Source organism: Vulpes vulpes, chromosome 13 (assembly GCF_048418805.1).
Source record: "Vulpes vulpes isolate BD-2025 chromosome 13, VulVul3, whole genome shotgun sequence".
Lineage (NCBI taxonomy): Eukaryota > Metazoa > Chordata > Mammalia > Carnivora > Canidae > Vulpes > Vulpes vulpes.
In genome coordinates, this window is record NC_132792.1 from 47,478,139 (window position 1) to 47,489,141 (window position 11,003).

Below are 11,003 nucleotides of genomic sequence, written 5' to 3' on the forward strand. Positions count from 1 at the left end.
TGTTGTAATGAAGGAATTTTAAAAATAGGTTGCCATTAATTCAAATAAATAAAAGCCTCTCCACCATGAGTAAATAATAAATTAAAGACTGTACACAATGCCATATAATTTCAAATAAACACTAGATAGAATTTGCAAAGTGAAATATTTAACAGTTTAGGTACATGGTCTCAAAAAATGATGGTTGGTGTTTTCATTGTATTTTCTGTATGAAAGTCAATAAAAATGAGAATTTCAAAACAATTAAAATCAAATCATGTCATTTTAGATCATAAAATATTGGAACGCCTGGATGGCTCAACAGCTAAGCTCTGCTTTCAGCTCAGGGCATGATCCTGGAGACCCGGGATCTAGGCCTATATCGGGCTTCCTGCATGGAGCCTGCTTCTCCCTCAGCCTATGTCTCTGCCTCTTTCTCTCTATGTCTCTAATGAATAAATAAATAAAATCTTTAAAAAATAGACCATAATACACTTTTTAGAAGCCACAGATTAATCATCTGCATCTCAGTTGATTTACTCCAGCATGTTTGCCTATAAATTTCAAAATTCCCTGTCAATGGTGCAATGAGATAACTTTGAACTGTGTTGAAAACTTTGAGATTTCTGGAGTTGGTTTTTAAAAGAAAACTGAAAAAGAGCTAGGAATGATTAATTACAAATTATCTCCTAGCATCATGACAGCATTTCTCCCAACACCATTATTGGAAAGTTGATATAGTGAGCAATTTATAGGATTTTTCCCAAAAAATGAGTGTGCTTATAAGAGGGAGGTCAGAGAAAGAGAGTAAAAGAGAAACAGTGAGACAGACCACAGAGCAACTAAGAAAGATAATTTAGGTAAACAAAAGTTTTGGAGGGGGATGGAATGCCTGAATGTGGAAGTCTCAACTAAGCCAAAAGGCTAATTAAAATCAAAATCTTAAATTAATTCATTTAACTTTCACATATAACATAACTTTCACCTTCCTCCTTGACAATGTTTTTTCGTTTTGCTTTTTTCCCAAAAAGCTATCAGGAAGCTTAACTCCCCATATTAGAGAGGAACACAATAGACGGAGTTCCTGAGGTTGTCACCAGTAACAACTGAACCTCTTGGATTGGATCCTAAATTTTGATTCCTGCTCATGGCAAGTTTGTAGAAGGCCTTGTCCCAACTACTGTCTGTTACTAAAATGTATCAATTTAAGAGAGTTACTTTATTTGAGAGGGAGAAGCATGAATCCAAAGGTGAGGACCCCCAAAATCTATGCAGTGAGATTTGATCATCAAGGTTTATAAATTTAAACTATTTTCTTTTCAATTCAAATTCTTCTCTTAAAATGCAGTAGTAGCATCTTAAGCAGTGGAAAACTCCTTAAACTTTCTGGTATCTCTCTTCGGATCAAATTTAGATGGTCAAATATAGTTTTCAGTAACTTAATGACAGTATTTGCTCGCAAAATTAACAAGTGGAGTTGTATTTTATTTTGCCATTTCATAGCATTCACGTGACCCTTTGCCTGAATCTTTCTTTGACCTTCAGGCACCCCATCTTTGAAACAGAGAATAATGCCTGCCTTACAGGAGTCTTATGAGGCTTAAATGAGATAATATAGTAAAGTACTTATTACAGCGTAGGCCAGTGTATTTTTTCCTCAACAAAGTTAGTACCTTCTGTGGCCTTTTTCATTTGTCCAATTTCTCTTTGGGCAAGCACTACTTCACTACTTTAAATAACTATTGTTTCTGGTTGGTCATAATCAGTGCTTTCTGTGTACAGGTGCTAAAGCACAGTATCATGTGGTTGAACTTGTGTGAGATCAAGTTGATACCCACAGCATCCACCTTCTCCTTGAACTCCTTTGAGCTGCTCAGTCTAATGCCCAGCTGACACTTCTAAGGGTAGGAGTCAAAGTAAAACGTCTTTTTTTTAAAGATTTTATTTATTTACTCATGACAGAGAAAGAGAGACAGAGACAGAGACATAGGCAGAGGGAGAAGCAGGCTCCATGCAGGGAGCCTGATGTGGGACTCGATCCCAGGACTCCAGGATCACGCCCTGAGCCGAAGGCAGACACTCAACCGCTGAACCACCCAGCCATCCCTCAAAGTAAAACTTCTTAACCATATATGCCCATTTATGTGCAAGGTTGATTAATCTAATATAACAAAATTAACTGAAATTCTATATATTGTGGTAAGAATTAAAAATCATATAATTCCTATAAAACTGAACACTTCTTTGGTATATTTTTGGATAAACAAGTTTTTACAACTGAAATTCAAATTCCTCTAAATGACATTCAGGGGTCTTCAGAAGTCTACCCTCCCTACTTTTTGGCTCGATCTTAGTCTTTCCTTCCAAATTTATCCACCCTCCAATTCAAGGCCACACTGCTGTTAGAGTTGTATTGTTTTGGTTTTTTGTGTCATTTTAATTTTTGCGGGGGGGGGGAGGTTTCGGATATTGTGTCCAGTGTGATGTAGATTATATTTTCCTTCCCTGGGAAAAATCAAACATCAGCCCCACCTCTATAGGAGAAAGAAAAACTGAGTTACATTTCTGGCTCTTCCTGTGAAGCATTGCTCCCCTAGGCTAGTCAGAGTAACAGTAACTGCTCTGGACACTTTGCTGGGTTATTAGCAGCAAACAAAGCAATAAATGTGCAAGGACTTGAAACTAACATATTGCATTTATCATTATCATCACTTTACAAATTTAGTTGAATAAATGTTTTAAGCACTGTGGAGTTTGGGGAGCATCTGGGTGGCTCAATAGTTAAGCGACTGACTCTTGGTTTCAGCTCAGATCAGGATCTTAGGGTGGTGAGATGGAGCTCTGCCTCATGCCCCACAATCAGCAGGGAGTCTGCTTGGGATTCACTCCCATCCCTCTCCCTCCCCTCTGTACCACCTCCATTCACTCTTTCAGCTCTCTTTTTCTCTCTCAAATAAATAAATAAGAAAGAAAAAAAATCTTTAAAAAAAAAGAGTTGTGGAGTTTTTATGCAAGAAGAAATTCAAAGCATCATTTAAAAAAACATGAGACACAAACTTGATAAACCTAAAATCATGGGATCTTTAAAAAGTTAGAGATAGATTGCTTTTCATCAAATTTCTGGATAACAGAGCCAAAAAATATCTGCATCAATTGTTTGAATGTTTAACATCATTAAATGTTAATGATGTTAATGTTAATTAATGAAATTAATGTTAATTTTTCCAAAATTAAGTCATCAATACTAACAGGATTCTTTGATTAATGGCACATACTACCCATCTATTTTATTATATTTATTCCATATAAATAATGAAACTTAAATAATCTACTCAAAATATTTTACGTTGACATAATTGCACACCTTTCAGTACTTTTCAGCTATAATTGCTGTATAATTGACAAAACTGTAAGCTATTTAAAGTGTACATCATGGTGGTTTGATATAATATATGTTATGACAGAGGATTCCTCCCATTTGTCAATTAACACATCTGTCACCCAGCCTATTTATCTCTGTTGTGTGTAAGAGAACATTTAAGTCTACTCTCTTAGCAAATTTCAATTATTTAATATAGTATTATCAACTATAGAACCATGTTGTACATTAGATCCTCAGACTTTATTCATCTTATAGCCAAAAGTTTGTATCCTTTTACCAACCTCTCTGTATCTTAAAAGTAAATTTCTGGTGTCTTAGGAGTAAATTTCTTTCTATAGAAAAGAAAAGGCTACTTAATATCTTCAGATATTCCAATGTAGATACTATTGACCATAGGATGAACTATTGTTTTATGTTCCACTAAGAAAAAAAAAATGCTGTCAATTAACCCATCACACACTACTTTTTAAAAATCCTAATAATAGCGTCTCGGCATACCTCATACCCTAAGACTAAGATGTGATCGATTCTTATCTCTTGTCTTTAGAAAAAGTTATTTGAGCACTCCTTATTTTGCCTCTATATGATAAAGACTATCTTGTCATTGTAATGCATCCTCTTTGATTTGTGATGTTTTGGGGAAAAATAATTATTTACTACGATATAACATTAGCTTATCAGTTACAGTCAACTAAAATCCCTACAAATTGTTTGGTCTTTGGTATTTAAATAACCTAAAGCTAACATGAAATCTTGATGCAAATTTTCTCAAAACAGAAACTTTCTTAGTTGACGATCGCCACTGGAGAGAAAAATGCACCTGTGGAACACAACAGGGTAAGCCACATACTCTTCAAGGTGATTATAATACATACTCATTGTTATGAAGCAGAAAATTAGGCAGGGGGAAATTCCACCTGGAGAGCGGTATCTGCACTGAACTATTGTTTTTATGTGCCCTGTGCATCAGCTATCTACCTTGTTTTAGTAGAAGTATGTTTATGACAAAATTTTTAATATATCTTTTCTGAAGTGCAAACTCAACATCTCCCCAAGAAAAAAGTATAGTAGTCTCTCTCTGTGACCTTGAAAAGTAGAATGCAGTATGAATAGTTGATCATATGAAATCCCATAAGCAAAAAGTGTTGAAAAGATCAATAGGGCAGCCCGGGTGGCTCAGCGGTTTAGCACCGCCTTCAGCCCAGGGCACGATCCTGGAGACCCAGGATCGATGGGTCCTGGAGACCCATGCTCCCTGCATGGAGCCTGCTTCTCCCTCTGCCTGTGTCTCTGCCTCTCTCTCTCTCACTCTCTCTCTTTCTCTCTCTCTCTCTCTCTCTCTCTCTGTGTCTCTCATGAATAAATAATTTTTTTAAAAAAAGAAAAGAATCAATATAAATACTGATATCTAAAACAAATACATTTTGCTCCATGCTAGAATACATATTTTTCTTTATTCTAAGCCAATTGAGTGTGTAACTAGAATTGAAATTTTGGAATTATAGTTTCCTGTCAGACTTAGCTGCGGTAAAATGTGGGTTTTTTTCATACATCAGAAATATCATGTGAATTAAAAAGACTTTAAAGAATGTATATTCTTTATTTATATCTCTAAATTCTTTTGTAACATCCCATATATTTTAACCTTGAAACAAAATACTACTTAACAGAAACCAGAACTAGTCTTCATAATTTTAATTTTTCAGAATAGCCTCTTGAAAATGGAACATAACTGAATGAAAAGTATTTGCATGACACATAAAAGTGATTTGCAACATATAGAAGAGCCAGAGCTTCTTTCTCAGGAAAATGAAGGCATTTCATGTGTCACTCTTTAGAAGGAGAACCTAATTATTGCCGGTTAATATTTATGAATGTCAACAACATGGAAAAATTCGAAAACATATCCCCACTTCAGGGCCAAGAAAGTTTTGATCTAGACTTGATATATAAGAAGGACAAACAAAAACCAGTGGGAAAACAATGGGTTGGATGGGGAATCATATGAGCAGAGACCAGGAGTGTCGTGCTCCTGCTTGGAGAAGATCTCTCCTGCCACCTCCACAGTTAATCCCTCATTAAACTCCGATGTTCTACTGACATTAACTCTTAGGACAGTTTATCCCTCTGTACTATCAGAGCTTGAATTCCCAAGGGTGACCATTCTAACCAGATTTTTGGTTTTCAGTTTCATAGTTAGTGATCATTTATTGTTGACCTTAAATTCGACCAAGGAAGGGGTAGAGAAGACAAACAATTCACACAGTGCAATCTCCATTCAAATGAGATGGATGAATCTTGCTGTCCCTCTTGGGCAGAAGAACACACATGAATACCTTGCTCACAGCCAGATTGATGCACATGGCTCTTCCAAAATAAACAGAGCTAGATTCTTTGTTTGGCAACCGTCGTATTCAGACTCACAATTACTTTTCTAAGGTATTCTTTTTTCACACAGGGATCAGAACTGAGCCTGAGAGGAACAGCTGGTCAGATCTTTTCATCTTTGGCCTAAGTCACAAACTTCCCACATTGATATTTGATTGAGAGGATGAGTAATGGGCATTGTTGCCTGGGGCTCAGTACTCAGATTGCAACCAGCAACACGGTCTCCTCTAGGACAGGGTGATGAGAGAAACAAATGGCAGCCTAGAATGTCTAATGTTGTACAAGCTTTCCCCTTGCCATAATTAAACATTTTGGCAGGAGCTCAAAACTGAACTTAAAAAAAAATGAATTCATCAGTTCTGAATCAGGAACAACCATTTCTTCACACTACCACTGTTGCAATGTTGGGTTACTAAAATCTATGTTGATTTTTGTAAGGTCTATTATTTAAGGAAATAATGAAAGATCTCTCTGGAAGTGAGATCTAGAAAGAATTGTTCATGACTATTTTCCCTGTAAAGAATTTTATCATTTTTTAAATAAGGATAGAGTAATAAAAGTTACATAAACATAAGTGTAGAACTGCATGGAAAATATAAATTATAATAATATATTTCACAAATTTAATATACTTTGACTCGAGCATATATTTCAATTTTAATTTTACTACAGATATAGACAAATGACATGTCACAAATCTTAGCACAAATCCTATTTCTCAGAAATGGTTTTTTTGCCAACCACCAGACAGAAATTCTGAGGTTACTACATTCCACTCCATAATTTTTAAGTCATTACATTGCAGAAGGGTATTTATTTTGTTCAGTGACTGGTCCCACACTGTTCTCCAGCCTGTAATACAAGGGACTAATCATAGTAATCATTACTTCTGAAGATCTTATTGGGACATTTGACATACCAAATCAGATAAATTCCAAATGGAATAATATTTTACCCAAATCCAAAAGGCTTTTTAAATATATCAAAAGAATGTAATTGAAAAAAAATCACTTATTCATGCATGCAACACAGATATTTAATGCCTTCTATGTGGTCCAGGCACTGGAGATATATTAAGGAGGAAGAGAGAAAGAGAGTGCTCCTCATTGAGTTTACAGTCTAGTTGGTGGTACTGAAAAAAGGAAGTAGAGAATAACCATGTGGCTTTTAGGAAATATCCATTGGAGAGACTGGAAAAGACACATCTTCCATAGATATGGCAATTATAGGAGGGTTTCCTGAGAAGGTGAAATAAAAGTAGCATGGAAAGGCATTAACCATTGGAAGAATTCATGAAGGAGCATTTCAGGTGGAGGGAACTCCAAGAACACTGTAACTGGAGGGTAGTAATCCCAGGAGAGGATGATGCAAAGTGGGGGGAGAAAAGATGGTAGGACACAGTGAAGGGAAGATCTTTTACTTTGATGCAACGGCAAGTTATTGAAGAGTGTAATGCTGATGAGGGATATGACCAGGTTTGCCTTTGCAGATCACTGACGCGAAGTGAAGTGGATGAAGAAAGCAAGCAGGAATATTAATTTGCATTATTATGATTCTAGTAAAACATTTTCTTCAAGTGATGAATCTACAAATCTCAAATTGAGTTCATAATACCATCCGTCAAATTTGTATGGTGCACATGGAGGAAGAAACAAGACACAAAACTCAATTCAGTAATTCAACATGATCACCATTAAAATAAGACAATGACAATACAGAGCAATGTCTGCTTCCCTCTACATTAGGAGAGGAGGAGTGGTTATCAGTGCTTATTCAGGGTACCTAATAGATCATTAATATTGCCCCCCAGTGACCTCCACTTTATGACTTGTCTTAAAAAATATCTAAAACACGAGCAGCCAAGAGGAACCTGAGAGAGGAAGCTATAAATTCTCCAGCCTGCTCCCAACTAAGACCACAAGTGTAGCTGCAGCAAGAAACAGCTAATGCCAGAGCAAGTTTTTGTTTATTCATTTGTTTGCTTTTATCTATATATTTGGTTAATTAGTTTTAAAACAGAATTAAAGATACCACAAAACATTGCCATTAGGAGCTGAACTCAGAGTTGCAGAGACTGGGTGTCAACTCCTGCTCTGCTGCACACTTACTTAGGACCAGTAACTTCCCTGAGGGTCGACTTCCTCATTAGCAGAACTAATAGAATGAGAATGTGTTCGTTTTACAGATTAATTAAAATTACACATGTAGAGAACTTAGAAATACTGCCTGGTGTGAATAAGCATTTAACAACGAGCTTAAAAAACATAGAAACATAAAATAGATAAAATTTTTTCCTGGGTTAATTAGCTCCCAATTAAATGAAACTTCATGAAGGTAGAAACCAGGATTGTTTTACATATATATTAGGCTTAGAACCATAGGCCCAATACCAAGCTCAGTGCTCAGCATCAAGTAGCGATGCAATAAATACCATTGAAGGCAGGAAGGGAGACAGATGGGAAGGAAGGAATTCAGGGAGAGAGGAGGGAGAGAGGGAGGGAGTTTCTAATAGAAAGTGAACTGTCCACCATTTGCTTTGACGTGATGGAACTGGAGGATATGATGCTGAGTGAAGTAAGTCAATCGGAGAAAGACAGTCATCACATGGTTTCACTCATATGCGGAATTTCAGAAATAGTGAAAGGGATTACAAGGGAAAGGAGGGGAACTGAGTGGGAAAAATTAGAGAGGGAGACAAACCATGAGAGACTCCTAACTCTGGGAAACAAACAAAGGGTTGCGGAAGGGGAGGTTGATGGGGGAATGGGGTAACTGGGTGCCGGGAACTGAGGGTGCTTGATGGGATGAGCACTCGGTGTTATACCATATGTTAGGCAAACTGAACTTAAATGAAAAAATGTAAAATTAATTAATTAATTAATTAATTAAAAGAAAGTGAACTATCTCTCCTGTTAAGAAAACAGGGATTGCTTCTATTCAAAACTATTTGATACAAGACTGAAACATGTTGAAGATTTCTTGAAATTATATAGAACTAGAGCTGTGTGTGTGTGTGTGTGTGTGTGTGTGTGTTGCACTGAGGATATTGCATTTATGTATAGATTGCATTCTAGGGGTTTATTTCAACTTCCAAAATATGCCTCTAGTTTGCCCACCTGTCTCCATTTCCACTGCTCTCATCCTAGTCTAAACCATAGACATCTCTCATCTGAACTACTGCTCTCTTTTGTGTGTGCCAAGAACATAATAACTCCTTCCAGCCACAGGAACTTTCAGCTTCTGTGTGTTCTATGGAGAGTACTCTTCCCCTGGGCTCTTTCCCATCACTCAGGCTTCAGCGGAAAGGTCACGAATTCAGGGTGCCCTTTCTTGGGCCAACCCATCTAAGTAGAGTCCCTTTAATTTTGATGACAGCACCAGATGTCCATTCTTTTTTCTACTTATCAAAATCTATAATAACTTAATTTAACTGTTGTTTTTCCTAAAATGAATGAAAAATGAATGAATGGGGCACCTGGGGGGGCTCAGTCAGTTAAACAGCTGCCTTTGGCTCAGGTATGATCTCAGAGTCCTGGGATCGAGGCTCATGTTGGGCTTCCTGCTCAGTGGAAAGTCTGCTTTTCCCTCTTCCTCTGGCCCTCCCCCTACTTGTTCTCTCCCTCTCTTTCTCAAATAAATAAATAAAATCATTTTTTAAAAAAAGAATGAATGAGTGAATCTATTTCAGATTTGACTATGCCACAGTTACTCTGAACTAGACAATAATTTATTGAAGCTAAACACTACTGAACTTTCTTCTTTCTAAAGACTTAAAGTCTATAGTGGGACCTACAGATTGAAGTTAAGCACATATTTTTCCAAACAGCATGTTAGAGAGCACCTGTTATGCAAGCTGCAGGAAAGTCATCTGCCTAACACAAGAGTAAATACGGTAATTTCCATCTCTTACTCTTTCCATTCTTTGGTAGGCATCTGCCAGCATGGCATGCATATTGAAGTCCCAATTCAGGAATGAAAATCTGAAACCAAGCTATCTGCTTTTGTGTACTCTGGCACTGCGTCATTTAAAATAATCCAAGAATGAAAATATGAGCTAAGCTGTTTGCTTTTTTAAACATTGAACGTGTCAATCCTGAAATTCCACTGGACAGGCATTTACTCTCCACAAAGGTAAGAGCTCCTGTTGACCTTGAATTATTCAGATGTCTAGCAATACAACACCCTTCAATATGTAGTCACTCTAAACAAATAGAATTTGGACCAAACTACCTCATAATCATGATCAATTATAACTCATCAAATAACATAGAGATTAAAAGTTTTTAGGAGAACGTTTAAGATCTGAGTCTTCGAAACCACCACACCCTTAGTTTGAGTGCAAGCTATTGCACTTACAAGCCATTTACCTTTGGGAAAATTACTTTCCCCGTGTAAGACCCTCATTTCCTTGGTGATAAAATGAGAATAATAAAATATCTCATAAGATCTTGTTAGGGCTAAATATGATAGGGCCTGTAGAATATATACTATTGTAACTTTCTTAATACATTGATATTCTTATTATTATTTGGCTTTTTGAGTTCCAATGGATCTTATGGGTCCTTGAGTCCAAACTTCAGTGAAATTTCAAGAATCTTCAATTTACAAGTGGTCATCCAGACTCTTCTTGAATGAGTCCCACGAGCCACTAATTGCTCACTAAATTACAAAGTAGATTATTCTATTTTCCTCAACTCAAATTATTTGCAAATAATTGATGCTACTTTCTTGTCACATTGAGTCCTAATTCTGCTTGTTAGAGTGAACAGAGTTAGATTAAACCATCAACCTGTAGGTAGGTATCCCTTCAAATCTTTCAAAATGGCTATTGCACTTCTCTCACCTCCACTGCACTATCCAAGTCTTCAGATTAAGCTAAACATCTCCAGTTCTTCACGTGACACAGTGTCATTCTCCTGATCCCTCTCATCTGAACATATGCCACTTTGTCAATATTCTTCTTAAGAACAACTGCACAAAATACTTCGAAATTTGTCCGACAAGAGCAGTGACCAGAAGTACAATTCTATTCCTTTTCCTGGATGCTACATTTCTTTTAATTCAGCATAAGAATGCCTTAGCTTTTTTGGCTCACACCTTTGGATCATAGTGAGCTTGCTTTCAATTAAATATCCAAGTCTTTTTCATGTGAATTCCTGTTAAGCCAGTTCTCCCTGCATCCCGTATTAATATCAGCCCAGAGTTCCAGTCTGATGAAATCTTTTTGAATCCTGAATCTTTCTTTGAACATATC